At 38.0% G+C, this 21,689-nt stretch overlaps 1 pseudogene; it reads right to left on the minus strand.

Annotated features, from left to right (window-relative positions):
- Window positions 1–1,575: 1,575 nt before the first annotated feature.
- LOC148164418 (Golgi phosphoprotein 3 pseudogene) lies at window positions 1,576–1,922 on the minus strand (annotated as a pseudogene).
- Between the last annotated feature and the right edge of the window lie 19,767 nt (window positions 1,923–21,689).

A 21,689-nucleotide genomic window follows, 5' to 3' on the forward strand; every position in this document is an offset into this window, starting at 1 on the left:
TTAATAAAGGAATATAATTCTTTTTCAAAAATTCAATCAATGCAACTCATTGGAAAAAAAAACATAGTTATCTCAATAGATGCACAGAAAGTATGATCAAGAAAAATAATATCTCTCAACAAACTACAGTTGACCTTTGAACAATGCAGAGGTGGACCCACCCTCTGGTGCTTCGAAAATCCTCATATAACTCTTGAAACCCCATAAACTTAACTGCTAATAGCCTACTCTTGACCAGAAGCTTTACCAATAACATGCAGTTGATTAACACATATTTTATATATTATATGTATTATATAGTATATTCTTACAATAAAGTAAGCTTAAAGAAAAGAAAATGTTTAGAAAATAACAAGAAAAATACATTTATATTACTGTACTATAGTTATAAAAAAAATCTATGTATAAGTGGATTCATGCACTTCAAACCCATGTTGTTAAAGGGTCGACTGTAGGAAGAGAACTACCATAAATTCATCAAGACTTTTAAAAATCAGCAACTACATTTTACTTTAGTGAATTTTGAACATTTGCGTTTTGAGTTGGAATTAAAACAGGAATGATCACTATCACCGCTTCTGTTCTACATTGTACTGGAGGTACCAGTCAGTGCTACAACACAAGAAGAAAAAAGAAACAAAAGGCAGGCACCTGGGTGGTCCAGTCAGTGAATCATCTGCCTTCGGCTCAGGTCATGACGAGCCCCACAGTGGGTTCCCTGCTCAGCGGGGAGCCTGCTTCTCCCTCCCGCTCTGATCATGCGCACTCTGTCAAATAAATTTTTTAAAAATTTAAAAAACAAAAGGTAAAAGAGAAAGTAAAAATACTTTTGATGGAAAAGAAAAAGTAAAGTTGTCATTATTTGCAGATAATATGATTATGCATATAAAAAATCCAAATGAATGTACAAACTATTAGGATTAATAAGCATAGTTACTGGAAACAACTTCAATATCTTTTTGTCTCCTTTCAGCGTACATTTTTTCAATAAATGTTTTACCATGGGGCGCCTGGGTGGCTCAGTTGGTTAAGCCACTGCCTTCGGCTCAGGTCATGATCCTGGAGTCCCAGCATCGAGTCCCGTATCGGGCTCCCTGCTCAGCAGGGAGTCTGCTTCTCCCTCTGACCCTCTTCCCTCTTGTGCTCTCTATCTCTCATTCTCTCTCTGTCAAATAAATAAACAAAATCTTAAAATAAATAAATAAATAAATAAATAAATGTTTTACCAAACAAAATTAAAAAAAAAAAAACCGAAGTGCATGTGGAACTGGAGGTAGTTTGAAAGTAAACATAACAGAAATCCAACCTGTTATGGTGAGAATGGCAACTCTCTTGAACTCAAGAAAGAATGAAATGCCAATGACAGCAAAACTTCTTTCTCTAACCTTAAGCAGAAAGGTCTCTAATACCAGCAGTTTCTGGCATTCACACACAAACCCAGAAAGGCTACCTATTATTATATAAAACAAAAGCCAATTATAGTGTGGTAAAGTACAAATCGCCTAAAAGCAGAAGTCAATAGAAGAAAAACTACTGGTTTACATGAGAGAAAGGAGAACACCTCATTCTGAGCCGTCACTTGGTGAATGTGGCCACCACTGCCCACAGGACCTCACTGGTGTTGACCTTCAGACATTCCACTTCAGGATCTAAGTCAAGGAGCTGCCGCACTCTCTTGGTGGCTAAATCATATTGCTCGTCCAGGAGGGGAGTGAAAGCATTCTCCAGGACATCGGAGGCGTGCGCTAGGTAGATGAGGGCCAGCAAGCGCTTGTCCATGCGGTGAGGGTCATTCACGCATTTGTCAAGAACAGCTTCCTGTACCTTCTTGATGAGGCACTGCTTAATATTGTTGTTGGTGAGGGGATGTGTCGTCATGTCAAAAAGTAGGAAGTTCTGTTTCTCTGTTGTCAACACGCCCTTCTCCATCAGATATTTAATCATTCTTGCATTTTTTTGTTTTTTAAAAGATTTTATTTATTTATTTGACAGAGAGAGCACAAGGGGTCGGGGAACAGCAGTCAGAAAGAGAGAGAGAAGCAGGCTCCCCACTGAGCAAGGAGCCTGATGTGGGGCTCCATCCCAGGACCCTGAGACATGACCTGAGCCAAAGGCAGATGCTTAACCAACTGAGTCACCCAGGCACTCCTTGAACGTTTCTTAACTGATGATACAATTCTAAGAGATTCCACATCTCACCTAAACAAAAGTTTTTAAGAATCAGAGAATTTCAGCTTTATTTTTTCATACTCTAAATATGAATAGCAAAATGCGTTCATGGTAGCTGGTGTGTTTCTTGGAAGTAGAATACGAAAAGTATTTTATGCGAGTCTGTATTCCCAGAATGTGAACATCTTGTGGGACAGGAATCGTATTTCATTAATCTCTGTAGCCCCAGCACCAGGTGTATTTCCTGCAACATACTACTTTGTCAATAAATATTTATAAAAGAGAATGAACAAACTATTCCAATACACAAGTTAGAATAGACGATTTTTTTCCTTAGGCTCCCCCTTGGCTGTGAAAGTTCTTCAGACTCTCCTTGTTTTGAGGACTTTGACAATTTCGAGAAGCACTGGTCAGGTACTTTGGAATTGTCCCTCTATTGGGATTTGTCTGACGTTTTTCTCATGATCAGACTAGGATCATGGGTTTTGGGAAGGGAGACCACAAAGGTAAAGTGCCATTCTCCTCATATCATATGAGGGGTAGACACTATGAACATGACTTATCACTGTTAACATTGACTTTGGTCACCTGGCTGAGGAAGCGTTTGGCAGGTTTCTCCATCACAAAGCTAATCTCCCCCGTCCCTCTGCATTCTGGACTCTTGCACTGCGAGGAACGCACATTTAAGGTGTGGTGAGTTATACTGCACTTCCTTGAGGGCAAGGTATTTATATACATTATTTGAAATTGAAAGTTTTATTTGTCGTTACCAAATTAAGTGGAGATTCTCATTAAATATGGCTGGTTGAAAAAGTATTTGCGACGAAAATGCTCCGAGAATGAGAGCAGAAGGATTTTTTAGAGGCACAAACCTGGGAGACTAGGAACGGAAACAATAGCTGTAACATTTTGGACACTGCAAAGTAAGTGGAAAAGCGGTTGATGGATTAGTGGAGCCAAGAAAGCTAATCTCAATGTGCCAGTGGGTAAAGCAGAGAGGTAACCTACTTTACACGCAAAATACCCAGGCTCAGAAATGGGCACCAGTTAGCTGTGGAAATAGGCAAGAAAGAGAGAGAATGGTAGGGCTAAAAATAGATTGTTTCAAAATCTTTTTAGAAACTACCATCTCCAGATCTTCTCTTCTGCTCTGAGCAGCCAGCCTCATAGAAGAGAATAAAACAGAAGATCTCTGGACTCAGGTACACAAAGCACAGTCAAAGGAGCCAGGAATCTTGTACTGAAAACAGGGGCATCAAAAAAGTATATGTCCTAAAATTTGTGACATCTTAGCCTTCTCCTTCTTCTCAACTCCTGGAGCACCAGAAGCTAGGATTATATCCTCCAGCCAAGGTATGAGGAGGGTCATCTCTGGAAAATTCCACCAGCCCAAGAGAAAAGAATGAAAAACATGGACAAGAGAATTTCCTCAAAGAATTACACTGAAACCCCCACTGCGCCACCTCCCATCATGGACAGTTTCCAAATAACTTTTTTGGCCTCTCTAAATATGAGCAAACTGCAAGGGAGTGCATTCATTTGGCAAACCCCTCTAAATGGTGAACCATGGAGTTCAACATAAAATATTAAAATAACAAAAGGATGTGATTACCCTAAAGTGGAAACAACCCAAATGTACAGTCAATGGGTGAATGACAAAATGGGGTACATTCACACAGTGGAATACATTTCAGCAATAAAAAAAGGAATGGACTGGTGATGTGCATTGCAGCAAGGATGACCTTCAAACACAGCACGTGCAGTGACAGAAAGCAGACACAGAAGATCTGATCTCGTACGATTCTATTTATACGAAATGTCTAGAAAAAGCAAATGTCTAGAGACAGCAGATTATTGGCTGATTGGGACTAGTTGGGAATGGAGATGAATTGCAAATGGGTCCATGAGATCTCTTGGGAGTGGTGGAAATATTCTAAAACTGGATTGTAGTGATGGTGGAATGAGTCAATGAATCAGTGAATTAGACACTTAAAATGAGTGATTTTAATGACATAAGAATGATATCCCAATTAAAAAAAAAAGAATGATATCCCAATAAACCTGTTTAAAAAAAGAAACTCAGAGAAACAAACTATGGAGGAAGAAGAAAAAAAAGTCATTACTGTCCTCAGAGAAATAAGAGATGGTGTATATCCATCCAAAGGAACAAGATGATAGTTTTTAAAAGAATATTTGGAGGAGAACAACAACAACACTAGAAAAATAAAAACTGGATGGCAGAAATGAAAAACTGAGTAGAAAAGTGGAAGACATGGTTAGGGAATCCAAAATGTAGAGCAAAATGGTGAGTAACTGGACAATAAGAAAGAAAACATAAGAAGTTGGATGGTTGATTCAGGAGGCCTAACAGCTAAATGATAGGAGCTCCGGAAAGAGAGAGAGGAAAAGAATGGTGGAGAAAAGTATATAAATAAAATAACATAAAAGAATTTTCCAGAGCTGAAGAACATGAGCTTCTTCTCAGAAAGGCCCTTTGGGTATCCAGCACATTGACTAAAAGACAAAAAACAAAAGCAAACAAAAACCCTGACCAACAATAAAAAAAAACAACAAAAGACTCATTATCGTGAAATTTCAAACACTGGGAATAAACAGAGGACTCTAAAAGCCTCTGGTAGGAATGGAGGGGGTGGGGTAAAGGCAGGGGGGATGGTGAGACAGATAATGAACAGAAGACTATGAGTAAGAATGGCATCAAACTTCTCAAATGGGAGGTAGAAGATAATAGGGTTAGACCCTCAAATTTATTTTTAAGTTAATTTTTTAACCAAGAATTCTATATTTAGCCAAACTCTCCATCAAGTGAAAGAGTAGAAAAGAGACAATTTAGACATGCAGAGCCTCAAAAAAATGTACTTCCCAAACATCTTTCTTGGGAAGCTATTTGAGGATGTGCTCAAGTGTGGATGAATGCAAGACACACACACCCACTCACACAAAAGGGCTCAACTTAGAAAAAGGATACAGGGCTATGGGGATACATGGGGTTGAGGAGCGAGGATCCAATGAAGACAAAGAGAATTCCTAGGGCGATGGCAAACGGAAGACCCAACCAAACAGGAGCCAGGTGCCCACAGAGGAACCATCCAGACTGGACTAGCAGGGTGAGGCACCAGGAGGACCTTCCGAGACTGAAGTGGGTGGGTGCGGGAGGCGGAGGGCGGGGGTATCATTCTTCAAGCACCTGACATGTTTTGTATAAAATTGAACTGAGAGGCACTTTATGGAGCTGTTGAGGATGTGTGACTATTTAGTCAGTTGTTCAAAGAAAATTAAGAAAATGTTTTAAAATGAGGTAATTATTAACTCCAGAAAAAAATAAGTTATGTAAGTGAGGATAGGTAATCACTGTTTAAACCACATGCAACATACACATGGTCAAAATTATGAGAACACTGAATATAGATTTAACAGATATTTGAGATATCATTTTATTGAGAAGATGATGGAAAGGAAAGGGAGATATAATTGAGCTAAAATCCTTATTATCTGTAATTGTATAAATCAACAGGTAAGTCTATTCAGGTGAATCGATGGATAGCAGTATGTACATATTATTTAGAAATGAAGAAAAATCAGAGAAAAGAGCTAAAAAAATTGAAATTGTGTACTTGATGGATGATGGGATTGGAACATGAAGAGAAGGGATTGTTGTTTTGTAAAAATCACTTTTAGTAATATTTGATCTTTTATACTATTCAAACATAACATGCTGATAAAAATAAAAGTGGATTTAATGATAATTATAGTCATTTTATTGAAAGCAAAAAAATGTGTATTTGAAATTATATAATACCAAAAAATAGGAAACTTCAAATTATAGTATTAATACTCAATTTAATACGCATAATCATATGAATTAATCCCAAAAAGATGTGATTTGGAAAATCCATTTTGCACTTTATGATTTGCTTTGTAGAATTGGATTTTTGAAATTGTGATAATTAATTCATGAAGGGTTGAGGATTTGATTCCTGCTTTCTGAGGTTTATTAATATTTAAAAGTCTGTATTTGAACCATAAAGAACTTTATCAAATTAAAGAGTGGCAAATCATTCCCCTTTGAAGAAAAGCATTATAATTTGCATTCAAATTCCTTCCTTATCTTTTAAAAAAGAGTAAAGGCAGCATTGATTTTAAGCCTCATTATATTTACTACCCCAAGAGTTGGCAAATGGAAATTATACTCAAATGATGAATGTAAACCTGATTACTTCTTTCTTCTGGATTAAACATATGTGCACACACCCGTATTTAAATATTAAGAAATCAACAATTATTGTACCCATCTGCAGTCTGAGCCCAATGACGGAACAGCCTTCCTCGCTTCTCTCCTCCTTCCCTCATACCCTCTCTTCCTTCTCTTCTCCTTCCCAAAGCATTTACTTTGTTACCAGTATGGGCTGGGTGTTGAGAACACAAAATATAATAAAATAGAATCTTTTCTACAGGGAAATTACAATCTGATGCCACATTACACAACTAGCTATAAAACAATACAAAAAGGGAAAGAACAAAGTATTACAAGAATAGAGAGGAATCAGAATTTGCAGGGTGTCTGGACACAGACTATACTGGAAAAAACCCTCCAAAGAGGACACTTCCTTGCTTTGATTTGGGAGGTCAGACAAGCCCAGGAGAGAGCCTAATGCCCTCGGTGGGGGGAGGGGCAGGCACGAAGCATCCAAGGCCAAGGAAAGATACAGTGAAATGTACAAGTACCCAGGACCTCTGCCTCGCAAGGTGATTAACTTCGGGTCCCTGGTTGCCCGGACCACTCATTCCCCTAAAGTCACCTGCACACACTGGTAGAAGAATAAGAAGCCTGAGGCTGTCGAGTTTGAACTGGACACGCCAGCTGGGGTGGAGGGCAGGGAGGGCTCTATAGAACAGGGAATGGCTGTTTCATTTCTAGCACAAAGAAGAACGCATTGTAAGCACATTTGAATAAAGGAGTGCTCTATGAAGAGTACTAAACTTGAAATTCTCAGACAAAAGGATTTTCTTCAAGTTCCAGACTATTCAGGTTAATGTGAGAAAAGACTTGATTGACAATTTATGTATGCAATTTGGACATGAGATGTTCTTTCATTTAGTGATTATTTATTGGGTGCCTGCTATGGGCTGTTGTCAGTGTTCAAGACACTGGGAACAAAAAAAGTTCTTGTGTTTGTGACATATTCTAGGAGCTTCTTTTTATTTATAGTTCATCTTTCTAGATTAAAAAAAAAATCATAGCCAAAAATCAACTTATAAATTCACCAAAGCCAATTTACGGGATTTACTAACAGCATCGAAGATACTTCGATGCAAATGTGAGATGATTTTTAAAAATTTGTTACAAGAAAATTTTACCATGGCCCTTAGTAATACAGAATTACAAAACGGAGGGCTTCTTTGGTAAATCTGGTGATCCAGTGCCACCTTGTGTCCCAACTGCTCAGTTATGTGACTTAACAGTAAAGAGTCTGTAGTCCCTTCCTACTGCAGCTGTGACAAATTACCACAACTCTAGTGGCTTAAAAACAACACACATTTATTATTTTCTAATCCTGGAGGTCATGAGTTTGTAACGTATCTCAATGGGCTAAACCCAAGATGTCAGCAGGGCTACGTCCCCTCAAAGCCCTAGAGAAGACTCTGTTTTCTTATCTTTTCCACATTCTGGAGGCTGCCTGAATTCCTTAGCTCGTGGCCACCTCCGACTCCAGAGCCAGCAATGGCCATTTTCTCATGATAAATCTCTCTGACGTTGCCTCTCCTCTTTCACTTATAAGCACCCTGATTACATAGGCCCCACCTGGATAATCCAGGATAATCTCCCCATCTCAAAATCAGCTGATTAGCAAACTTCATACTATCTGCAATTTTACTGCTCCCTTGCTATGTAACATAATATAGTCATAGGGTTTGGGGATTAGGATGAAAACATCTTTGGGAGGGGGGCCTTGTTCTACAGACCACAGAATCTAGTTTTTTGGGGGGTGACAATATGCTACTTTTTATGTTTCAATCAAATGGTCAAGATGTTAAACTGTCTCTCCACCCTTATTCGTAACTTGGAATTGATAAACAGAAAACAACATCTCTTTTTGCCAATGTCTGCAAAATAGACCACGCACTAGAAATCCTCCCAGTGAGTTTTTACTTATACTTTACTGATCTTAGCTAGGAGAAAACCAAACTAAACATAAAAATGTTGTTAAATTCATCTTAAAAGTATTTCGACCTGACAAAGGCAGGTTAAGCCCAAATATTGCTTGATAATATACAAAATCTACAAGTAGAGGGTCTTTTTTGTTTACAGGGCAAATGGTTTTGTTCACAAACTGGTCAGAATTAAGCTCACAAAAACTCAAAACTGGAAAACTCTCAAGGGATTAAAGGCAGAGATAAAAGAGGAAGGGAACAGGTGGATTTTGCTTTACATGGACCTACCATACAGTAGGTTACAGTGGCAGAAGAGCACCCCACTTCTGTATGGGTCCTTTTCCAGCAAGGGCGAAAGAGACTGCTCTGTGCCCACCAGATTGTAATGGGCTGCTCCTGGAGTTGCTTTCAGAGGATGATGTAGGCAGAGTGCTCTAATCCAACCTCCAAGGAATAGCAGCAAGATAAAATGCTCGGGTTTTCTTTTCTTTCTTTCTTTCTTTTTTTTTTTTCAGCTTTTGTTTGAATTCCAGTTAGTTAACATACGGTGTAATATCAGTTTCAGCGATTCAACACTTCCATTCATCACCCGGTGCTCATCACAAGTCCACTCCTTAATCCCCATCACCTATTTCACCCTTCCCCCCACCCACCTGCCTCCTGGTAACCAGCAGTTTCTTCTCTATAATTAAGAGTCTGTTTCTTGGCTTGCCTCTCTCTTTTTTCCCCTTTGCTCGTTTGTTTCTTAAATTCCACATATGAGTGAAATCATATGGTATTTGTCTTTCTCTGATTATTTCGCTTAGCTTTATACTCTCTAACTCCATCCATGTCCTTTATTATTTCATTATTTTTGTGGCTGAGTAATATTAATATTCCAGTGTGTGTGTGTGTGTGTGTGTATGTGTGTGTGTGTGTGTGTGTGTATTCACCACATCTTTTTTATTCATCAATCAATGGACACTTGGGCTGTTTCCATAATTTGGCTATTGTAGATAATGCTGCTATAAACATCGGAGTGCATGTGTCCTCTTTGGATTGGTATTTTTGTATGCTTTGGGTAAATGCCTAGTTGTGCAATTGCTGGATCTTAGGGTAGTTCTGTTTTTAAATTCTGAGGAACCTCCATACTGTTCTCCACAGTAGCTTCCCCAGTTTGCATTCCCACCAACAGTGCACAAGGGGTCTCCTTTCTCCCCATCCTCGCCAACACCTGTTGTTGCTTGTGTTGTTGATTTTAAAATGCTTGGGTTCTCAATAGCGCTCCCCCTGCATTGTCTGGAATGTCACATATAGCATATGCTATGGGAAGGGTACATCAATATTATCCAGGTGGGATGAGGAAGAACATAGTAATTGCAGACTTATTTTTTTGTTGTAAAATTTTTACTATTAGCAGGACTGACCGGTAGTAACACAAATCTTTCCAGGGCCAGGATAAGGCTTCTGCCCCAGTTGAGGAAAGCTTCATCAAAATGTTAAAGCACCTCCAGCTGACTCTCCTTACAATGTATTTCAATAAATTAGCAGTCATTAAATTGCTGTGTAAGTTTTGGCAGTAATGTGCTGCAGTTTTCGTTGTAGAGGCTTTACATAGCTTTTGTTAAATCCTCGAATTTTGTGAAGTTTAAGTCTTTTAAAAATACTACTGGTTTTATTTCTTCCTTTGTAATATGTATGACCTTTATATCTTTTTCTTACCTTTTCACATGGGATAGGACCTCCAGGATAATACTGATGGAAGTGGTGCAAGTGAACATTTATCCTTGTTCACTGTCTTGGGGGTAAAAAGTATTCAATATCCCACCAGCAAGTGTGGTATTTTCTTCAGGTCCTTCCTAGATGCCTTTAACAAGAAGCACCCTGCTAGTCCTAGTTTTCGAAGAGGTTTTTGTTTTAAAATCATGATGGCTATTGGATCTTATAAGAGGCATTTTTTTTTTTTTGCATTTATTGGTATGGTCATATAGTTTTTCTCCTTTGTTCTGTTAATGTGGCAAATAACATAAATTTATTTTCAAATGTTGAGGCTATCTTGCATTCCTGGAGTAAGACCACTTAATTATGATGTAGTTAGTGTTGCTGCTTTCAAGTTGCTGATATTTTGTGAAAGATTGTTGCATCGTGAGAGATGTTGGTCTCAAATTTTCTTGTAGTGTCTCTCCTCAAATTTTTGACAAGGTTATGTTGACTTCATAAAATGAGTTGGAAACAGTTTCTATTTTATGAAAAAGTTCATGTAAGGTTAGTATTATTTCTTTCTTAAATGTTTGATAGAATTCCCAAGGGAAACCATCTGGACTTGCAGTTTTCTTTGTAGGAAGACGTTTGATTAACATTGCAACTTTAAAAATAGAGTTACTCAGATTTCTCTTTCTTTTTGTATCATTTTGTAAGGTTTTTTTGTTGTTGTTTTTTAGGAATCTACTTTTAATCTAACTTGTCAAGTTTGCAGGCATTAAGTTGTTCATTATATTCCTTTACTTGCCTTTTGTGTCTATAGAATCTGCAGTGATATCCCCACCTTCATTTGTGATATTAGTAATGTATGCTTTCTCTCCTTATTCTCTTGATCAGTCTGCAGCAAAAGTATCTCATGGCAGTGTTGTTGTTTTTCCAGGATGAGCCAAAAGTATGATCTTCCAGTATGAAGAGGTAGTACCCTCTTCTTTTTTCTTCTATTTCCCATTGCACATATACACACTTACAGGTAAGACAGACTGTACTTAGGAGATCCCTCATTTCCCAATGACAAGTTGTCAAAATGGTTTTTTTTGACAATTAAGAATATATAAACTTTGGGGGATGTATACAAAAGAGAAAAATGTCTACTTACAGTTGTTAATTACTGTGATTATACATATATACTTTTTAAGAAAAGATTTATATATTTATTTTAGAGAGAGAGAGAGTGTATGTGAGCAGGGGGAGAAGTTGGGGGAGGAGCAGAGGGAGACGGAGGGAGACTCTTAAGCAGACTCTGCCTTGAGTTCAGGGCCCAATACAGGGCTCGATTCCATAACCCTGAGATCATGACCTGAGCCAAAACTAAGAGTCAGCCACTTAACCGACTGAGCCACCCAGGCACCCCAAACATATATATTTCAAATCAAATGCTTAATTGAGTTTTTTATCATGTTAAAAATATATGGATCATAAAACTTACCATTTTGACCATTTTTAAGGATACAGTTCGGTGGTATTAAGGGCATTCACAATGTTGTGTAACCATCGGTGTCATCCATTTCCAGAAGTTCCTTTTTTTAATCCCAAACAAAAACTCTTATGCCCATTAAACAGCTCCCTTTTTGCCTCCCTCCTTCCAGTCCCTGGTAACTTCTATTCTACTTTCTGTCTCTAGGCATTTGCCTGTTCTGGGTACCTCATATAAGTAGGATCATGCACTATGCATCCTTTTGTGTGTTTATTTTACTTGGGATAATATATTCAAGGTTCATCCATATTGTAGCATGTATCATTCCTTTTTATGGTTGAATAACATCCTATTATACGTATGTACCACATTTTGTTTATCCATTCATCACTGATGGACACTTAGGTTGTTTCCATCTTTTGACGACTGTGAACGTGCTGTAATGAGTATTGGTGTGCAAGTCTCTGAGTCTCTGCTTTCAGTTCTGGTGAGTATCCACATAGGAATGGAATTGCTGGACCATATGATAATTCCAAGCTTAACTTTTTGAGGAACTGCCATACTGTTTTCCACAGTGGCTGTACCATTTTTACATTCCCACCAGTAATATAATGGAGGATCCAATTTCTCCAAAGCCTTGTAAACATTTGTTTTCCTTTTTAAAAAAAATAGTAGCCATCTTAAGGGTTGTGAAATGCTATCTCATTGTGGCTTTGGTTTGCATTTCCCTAATGACAAATGATGTTGAGCAAATTTTATGTGTTTATTGGCTAGTTGTATATCTTCTTTAGAGAAATATTAATTTATTCTAGATATTAATCATTTATCAGATATATGATTTGCAAATATTTTTGTCTATTCATTGGGCTGTGTTTTTACTCCCTTGATAATATTCTTTGATGCACAAGAGTTTTTAATTTTGATAAAGTACAATATATCTGTTTTTCCTTTGTAGCCTCTGCTTTTGGTGTCGTATCCAAGAAATTACTGCCAAATCCAATGTCTTGAAGATTTTCTCCTATGTTTTCATCTAAGAGTTTTATAGTTATAGCTCTTAAGCTTAGGTCTTTGATCTATTTTGAGTTAGTTTCTGTGTATGGTATAAGGTAAGGGTCCAGCTTAATTCTTTTGTATGTGGATATCCAGTTTTCTCAGCAGCATTTTTTGAAAAGACAGCTCTTTCACCATTTAATGGTCTTGGCACTCTTGTTAAAAATCAATTGACCATATTTGCTTGGGTTTTTTTCCTGGGTTCTTTATTTTATTCCTTTGGTCTATATGTTTGTTTTCATGCCAGTATCACAGTTTTGATTACTATAGCTTTGTAGTAAGTTTTGAAATCAGGAAGTATGAATCTTCCATATTTGTTCTTTTTTAGGATTATTTTGGCTATTGCAGTCCTATCTTGAAGTTTAAATACTGATTTCCCCCACTGGTATGTTTCATGAGTCCATTTTAATTAAACATTTCACATGCAACTTCAACCTAGGCTATTCTGCTACAATCCTTTAGGGTGGATTAGCTCATATGAGATTGGAAAGTAGGGAAATGAGGTCAGTGGGGAAATGAATGCCATGGAAACTATATTGGTTCATCTGCAAAATTTCCCAGCATGTAATATTTTGTGCCACCAAGTAGAGCAGTAAGATGTAAGCATGGTTGAAAACAGCAAATACAAAGACGAAGAGTATTGAAAACAATGCCCTTTCTCATGTGTTCTTTTTTTTCCTTTTGAAATAATTTTTCATTTACAGGAAAGTTGCAGAAATAGTCCAGAGTTCAGATATGCCTTCCTCCTAGCTTCCTTTGATTTTCACAATTCCATAACTATTGTACAATCACCAAAACCAGAAAAATAGTATTGGTAAATACTATTAACCAAGTGCAGAGCTTGTCTTCTTAATCTTGATCGTTATTTCGTGGAATGTCTTACAACTTGGGTTCATCTGTTTTCTCATGATTAGTTTGGGAGTTTGCATTCTTAGCAAAATTACCAATCACAAAAGTAATGTGTCCATTTCAGTGCATAATGATATCAATGTGATTTATTACTGGTAATGTTAAATTTGGTGGTATCTGCAGTAATTATCCACAGTAAAGTTGTATTTTTCCTCTATGTAATTGACAAATATCTTACAGAGATAACTTTGAGACTATGAAATATCCTATTTCTCCGCAAACACTTATGACTGATTTTAGCATCCATCAATTGATCAGGTCTGCAACAATATGGTGGTGTCTGCCTGGTGGTGATTTTTTTTTTTTTTTTTATTTCTCTCATTCCTTCTGTGTTTATCAGTTGAATTTTTTTGGTAAGGAAGAGACACTGTTTCCCCCAATTACATATTTATTCAATTATGTTTGCTCCTGTATCATTTTGACATCTTCGTATCCTTTTTCAATGACCTCAAGCACCTCCTTGTTTTCTGGTACAACAGATTGGTCCAGCTTGTATTTTTTCAAAGGAGGCCCAGTTTCTTTTATTGAAGAATAGTGTTTAGAATTCAAGATCTAGGTTCTAACTGTGCTGATTGCCCCAAGAGTACCATTATTTCAAGGCCTTCTTAGCAGATGGAGCCTGGAAATGTAGGTAGGTATACTGACCCATCTAAATGTAGAGGCATGTGTATACATTAGATATGTATTAAAAACAATGATATTAATACTGATACTTCTGATTCCAATTCAACACCACAAGTTTCTTCTAGCCACTCCCTCAACTCCACTTTCTTATTTGTTACATTTCTCATTTCTTGGAAAATGAGAGACCTGGCTCTTATATACAATATATTCACTTATTTGTTCAGTACTAGGAAACATACAAAGTAGTTAATATTTTGCTAATCCATACCCCAATGTGAAACAAATTTACTGACTAGTGTACAGCATTTGTTCTTTTTTAGTCTTTATCATTTCAGAATCCAGTTAATACATGCTTTCCAAAGTTACTTAGGTTAATTGTTTTCTTCCCCATCTCTTTCAGTATGAATGTTAGTCATTTGTAATGTGTTTAATTTGTTGATTTTTTTTTACTATTTGTATTACATTTGGGGTTATTTTCCCATCCTGGCTGATTTTTAATAATTTACATTTTGGACATATGAAACATTACTCTGGTTCTGAGTCAAAGCTACATAGAAGGTATATACATTCAGAGAAGTCTCACTCCCTTCTAATTCCCCTCTTCTTTTCACCCCTTGGCTATTCACAACTGTAGGTTATCAGCCTCTTCAGTTTCTGATTTATCTTTCATGTATATCTTTTGCACAGATAAGATGCATGTGTATTTTCTCATATCTCCTTTCTTTTGTGAAGGGTAACAAACATACTATACTCTCCTATACTTTGCTTTTTTCCCCTTTCACTCCCTCTTCTTTTTGGCTCAATTTGGTGATATGCTCCATCTTGGATCTGCATAATACTCCATTTTCACCATCTTTGTGCATTTTATTGCCGCATCCCAGAAGCCCCAACCATTCTCTCTATTTCCTTCCATAAAACCACTTTCAGCTTATTTTTAAAGAGTAAGATTCTAATCTTACTGTGGTGTTTCTTTATCAAGAATTTATCACTTGTTACTGTGCCAATAATTCTTACTAGATTATGCCTTTTCAAAAAAAATTCTCTTGTTACAGAGTTGTAGAGGCTTTGAGGGTCTTGCTTCAACAATTTCCCCTCCATAAATCCTGTATTTTTAGCGTGCAAGTTTGAAGAAGATAAGGCTTTTGCAAAAAAAAAAAAAATTTAGTAGCAGAAACACCCCATCAGTGGTTTTATTATTACTTTTTGAGTCTTCTAACACATTTCAAGAGGACATCAATTTAAATTCCACCTAAATTTCCAAGAGAGCACAATTTTGATTTTGTGTGTGATACTTTTACTGGAAAAAGTATCTGAGCCAAGTACCCATATACTATTTGTTATATATACAACATAACCATTTACTGTATTTCTTTTCAAAAAGCTTGTTTATAATATCTTGCAATTGGGAAGCCATCCTGTAGGAATAATTAGTAAATCTGTGTACATTTCTTTACCTCCTTTTTTCAAAATAAAAACTGATTCATCCTATAAGCATCTAAAATTATTCAAACTCATCTAATTAAGAAAATTCAAGCAAAGATGCTACTGCTTGGTAATCAGTGGGTGATGATTCAGGTTTTGTTAATGAAAAGTCTTCACCAAGGTCAGCAAAGGGTGGGTTTGAGATGTTTGGGTGGGTTAAGTGGGCATTTTGACAACAAGGCTTCTCCTTTGGCATGTTTAATTGTCATGTTTAATGGCCATCCTTGCAGTTTAAGATGACCCTTTTCAAACAAAATTCTCTCCTAATGATGACTTGCACCCTCTCCCTCCATGTGAGAATTAGCAGAGCCTGTAGGATCTTATTTGAAATTGACATTCTCTATTGTAATTTTTTTCCTATTTATTTTTAAATTCTCTTTTTGTTTCACTGGAAGGATGCACAGTTTTAAACATTAAAAGTGTACAAGTTCTTTTGTTACAAAACTAATGTGTACACACACACACACACAGAAAAGTCCTCACCAGGTACAAAGGAAGAATAGCTAAAGGAGCGTCTCAGCACTGGTGATAATGATGCTAATATTGTTGAAGACTAGTGTGGAGCTTTTAAGCCCTATTAGGCATAAAGATTACTGGGTGGGTGGGTGGGGGGATCTTGTTGAAATGCAGATTTTGGTTCAGCAAGTCTAGGGAGGGACCCAAGGTTCTGCATTTCTAACAAGCTCCCAGGTGATGCTGATGCTGGTTTATAGACCCTCTTTGATGAGGAAGGTTGGAGATATTAAGAGGCTAGACATATTTCAATAGAACCTTTTGCAATAATGGAAATGGTCTGTATCTGTGATGTCTGAGCACTTCAGTTGTGGCTGGGGAGACTGAGGAACCGAACTGTAAATGAAATTTAATTTAAATGTAAATTTGAATAGACACATGTGGTTAGTGGCTACTGTCTTGGACAGTGAATATCCTTTTTTAAAATAAAGGTATGATCATGTACTTGTACCTGTACATGTATACAAAATTGTTTTGGGGAGTTCTATGTTTTCATAAAGGGAACGTTATTTGACTACATTATTCTAAACTTCGCTTTTTATTCTTCATGCCTTGGAGTTCTTTTCGTATCAGTACATATTGATTTGTATCATTCTTTTAAATTACTACGTAATATTTCACAGTATGGATTTACTATGGTTTATTTAGCCATTTATTACTGTATTGATGGATATTTAGGTTGTCCTTTTTTCCCCCTGCAACTACAAACTATGAGGGTAAGAACATCTTTGTGCATGCCATTTCAAATACATGTTTGAATGTTGCTTTTTTAAAAAAGATTTTACTTATTTATTTGAGAGAGAGGGAGAGAGAGAGAGCATGGGAGGGGGGTAAGGGCAGAGGGAGAAGCAAACCCCTCACTGAGCAGGGAGCCCGACACAGGGCTCAATCCCAGGACCCTGGGATCATGACCTGAGCCGAAGGCAGACCTTAATGACTGAGCCACCCAGGCGACCCTGAATGTGTCTATAGGATAGATAAAGAGAAATGGAGTCACTGGGTCACTGAAAATGAATAATTAACATTTTCATGGTTACCACCAAGTTGCTTTTGAGAGAACATGAAATAATTTATTTCCATTAGTTGAGTGGGAGAATACCATTTCCTCACACTCTTGATTGGTATTATCAACATTTTTTATTTTTTGTCAATTATTCAGTGAAAAGCTACATCTTATTTTCATTTACATGTCTGTAATGAGTAGGGAAAATAAACATTCATTTATAAGATTCTTGATCATTTGCCCCCCCATAATTGTGTAGGTTATTCATACACTTCTAGCCTTTCTTATGAGTTGTTGAATAAGCTTGTCAAACTATATACTAAGTATTATTGGGATATTTTGGGGATTGCACTGTCTTTGTGGATAAATTTGGAGAGATTTGGCATCATAAAATATTGAGATTCCTATCTATGAATAATAATATTCTCCATTTACTTAGGTTTTCTTCTATGTACTATAACATTTACCTTTTCTCCTGTAGAGATCTTGTATATTTATTATACAATATTGAATGAATATTTTAATGTTTATTCATAGGTGTTTTATACTTAGGTTTCTGTTGTGAATTTCTTCCTTTACATTTTCTGTCTATCGCTGGCGGACAGGAAAACTACCAATGTGTGGATGTCTAGCTGCAGTCTAGTCACTTTGTTGAGCTCTGTTATTATTTGCCACTTTTTATCATATTCGTTTTCACAGTCTATCATTTGGTGAACTAATACTACCCTGGAGCCTCCACCTACATCCCAAATCCCTAGGAATGACAGAAAAGTCATATGAAGAATAAAATCCATAGCATGGAGAAATACACACACTTTTCCTTTCCCCATTTGTACAATATGATAGGTATACTGTAGGCACTGGTAATCATTTTATATTTTCTGTGCCCTCCCAATAGTGTTCAGTATCAGTGCCCAGGAGAGGACCCTCCTTCTACTTAAGGGTGACACTGTGTGGATATACAAGAATTTCCCGTGTCCTGCTAAGGAGACTTCTGCCCAATCTTTGACTGTGACAGTGAAAATCCTTGTATGAGAGTCTGTACACAAATATCTGCAGGATCAATTTCTAGAACTGAAATCCCTAAACCTAGATCAAAAAGTATATATATGCATCTTCAGTATTGATAGCTACTCTCAAACTGCCTTCATGGGGGTTGTACCCATATGAGCGTGCTGGTTCTCCACACCTTTGGCAACACAACCTATGTTGTTCTACATTGTCTGGAAGAAATAGGGAGAACCGGCATCTGAATTCTTTTTGTAGCAGATGTTGCGGACGTCCCACCAACTTTACGTGCCACCGTAGAGGGCAGTTCCTGCACCTTCTGACCACCTACCTTGTGTCTGGATCTTTCTGCTTCTCTTCCTGAATCGTGTGGCGCCACAGGAATTTCCGTAGCTAATGCAAGGGTGGGCACTCCAGGGTGGCTGGAAAGTAACAGCCCATCAGGCTCTCAGAGGTAAATTTCAACATATGAGGAACGGGAACCAGTGGATAGATGAACAAGCTTCCCTTTCCCTCAGTTGGCGATTCTAAGCCACGTCCTTGCCGATTCCTGAGTGGAATGGAACTCTTGTTGACTACAGCAGTAATCTCATTGAAATATCCTTTACTAACGTTTCCACCTTCCTACCTCACTTTCCCTACTCCCTCGCGTCCTGATCTCACCTCCCAAATAAACCACACGCACTCAAATCCTGGCCTCAATACCGGCTTTGGGAGGACCTCAACTAAAATAGATGGTACCAGGTTTGGTCCTCGAAAGTTGACGCTGAAGAATGGGACTGGAGAATTTGTTCACTCCCTGTTCAGGGAGCAACGAGAGTCTCATTGCAGGTTTAACTGGGAGTTGTGATGATCTATGGCATGCTGTAGCAGAACATTTCCCAAGACTTTCGTGTATGATTGTTTAGGCTGAGGTACAGTTGGAGGGACTGTGCTAGGGAACAGTTATTGCTCTTGAACAACATGGGGCAATGGTAAAGATTAAGGACTGTGGAGGAGGCTGACTTTTGTTAACTTCCCTGGAAGCCCTGGAGAATGGCACACCCATCAGCCAACTATCAATTCAGGGCATTCTGTGAAAGCTAGAAGGCTTTCATGGCCAAATTTAATTAATTAGACCCTCACCTCCTGCAGCAGGTGGGGCAGACTATGCTGAAAATTAGCCTCAAAATACAATCATAAAAATGTCGGAGTTACAGTGGAGACCTAAGGCACAGCCAGAGCAGGTGTCCTATCTTAATGTCAGAGCCATGGAAGGGAAGAAATAGGATTGTGAAATATGGGATGGTTGTCTTTAGGTGAATGCCTACACAATCCTCACCCAATATTTTTTTGAATCTTCTGGGTAGGCGTGGTGATTTATAAAAAGGCCTCCCTTTTCCCCTGTGTTTTCTAATACTTTTCTTCCCTCCCTCCTTTCCTTCTTTTTGTTCAAATTTGATCCAACTGTAATTTATTTTGTTGTAAGGAGTGATTTGGGAATCCAACTTCATTTTTTTGCGCTGGCTATCCAGTTCTTCAGCATCATTTACTGCATATTTCATCTTTCCCCACTGATATAAAATGCCGGCCTGACTATACATTACATTCTAGTATGTCCTTGGGTCTTGTGGGAGAGAACGCTAGGTACTCACCAAACCTTTTCCCTCCTCTTTTTGGACACAGAGCAGGGTGATTTCTCAGCTTTCAGTGCAGTTAGAAAATGATGGGCCTCGCACCTGAAGTCTTCTGCATGTGACCCTCCATCTTCCTAGCCTTCTGCTAGCTAGAACGGAGATATCCTCCAGGACAACTCGGGGAGCCGCGTGTCCACAATGGTAGAGCTAGAGATGCAAGGAGCATGATCCCAGAATCCTTGCTTGCAGGAGAGCCTGCCAAGCAGAAACACCTGTTTGGGACTTTATGCAAATGAGAAATAATCTTTCATTTTGTATGAGCCATTTGGGTTTTTCCTTTTCCTTAAACTAGATATCCTTACTTTAACTAATATAGATCTATTTGTGGACTCTGTTTCACTCAATTTATATGCTAGCATTACAGTTTTAATTAATACAATCTTATATTTTGGTACATAGTAGGGCGAATCCCTTCATTAACTTTTATGTTTTTTTTTTTCTGGTTTTCCTTGCATGATCATTTTTCCATATGAACTTTAGAATTAGCCTCACTACTTAAAATAATATCTCCTTCATATGCTTTTTTTTTAAAAGATTTTATTTATTTATTAGAGAGAGAGCGTGTGCATGAGAGAGAACACAAGCAGGGGGAGCAGCAGAGGGAGAGGGAGAAGCAGGCTCCCTGCTGAGCAGGAAGCCCAATGTGGGGCTCAATCCCTGGGCCCTGGAATCATGACCTGAGCCGAAGTCAGCTGCTTAACTGAGTCACTCAGGTGCCCTCTCCTTTATATGCTTATTGAAATTACATTATATGTAGTTTGATATGGGAAACACTGACATCTTTATAACAGTGAATTTTTTTTTAATATAAACACATATCTTGGGACGCCTGAGTGGCTCAGTCAGTTAAGTGTCTGCCTTCAGCTCAGGTCATGATCCCAGAGTCCTGGGATCGAGCCCCGCATCGGGCTCCTTGCTCAGCGGGGAGCTTGCTTCTCCCTCTCCCTCTGCCTGCTGCTCCCCTGCTTGTGCTCTCTCTCTCTCTCTGACAAATAAATAAAATCCTAAAAAAAATAAACACATATCTTTCCATAGATATTCATGCCTTCATTTATATTCTTCAATACCTTCTTAAAGCTTTTTCTGCATGTTAATGTTTCATTTAGTTTATTCATAGGTTTTTTTTTTTTGAGTGAAGTGGTGTTATTGTAAGTAAGATCTTTTCTTCTGTCATAATTGGTTGTTGCTGATATAGGAGGCTCACTAGATGCTGTGTTGCCCATCTTAGCATGATGTCAAAAATAAAACACCAGTCTGACATCCAAAAAAAGCACTTAAAAGTAAAATAAATCTTAAAAAACATTTCTAAATGTCTATACTCAATAGCAGAAAAGCAGACTGTATAAACAGATTATGCTATTGTGGGTTTATTCAGAATGGTCAGAGAATGTCTTCCTTTTTGGCTGGAATTCCAAAGAGCTACTGCATTTATAAACTTTCCATTCATTTAACAAACAAGCCTTTGTCATGTTGGGGTTTGTGGAAGCCCTGTAGACCTTACTGTTCTCCACTAAGTTTCTGAACGACTTAGAAATAGGCATTCAGGCAGATGAAGATAAAAAGGTCGCCATCGTTACTGACAAAATGGCTACTAAAGAACACGGCTGAAGTCTGTGGACACAACTGACTTCCTGACAAACCAGCGGTGAGCTCTCCCGCAGGGCCTGTTCTTAGGACCGAGGCTAGAAGGGCAAAGCAGAATGTGCACACACAATGCTAGTAGAAGGCATTCTAGAATCCCCTTCCTTCACTCTTGCTCTGGTGAGCAGTGAGGAAAAGGGCACAGCAAGGTCGGGACTCTACTGGGAGGTGCCTCCCCATGGAAGGAAAATCAGAAGCGAGGAAGAGGGTTACTCCACCAACACTCGGCGAAGCTATAATCTAAGCACAGTATTCTTTTTAGGGACCAAAAGTTCGCATCCACGGTTTT

This window comes from Eumetopias jubatus, unplaced genomic scaffold, assembly GCF_037043125.1.
Source record: "Eumetopias jubatus isolate StellerSeaLion01/CBP00866 unplaced genomic scaffold, mEumJub1_p1.0 scaffold_5, whole genome shotgun sequence".
Classification (NCBI taxonomy): Eukaryota; Metazoa; Chordata; class Mammalia; order Carnivora; family Otariidae; genus Eumetopias; species Eumetopias jubatus.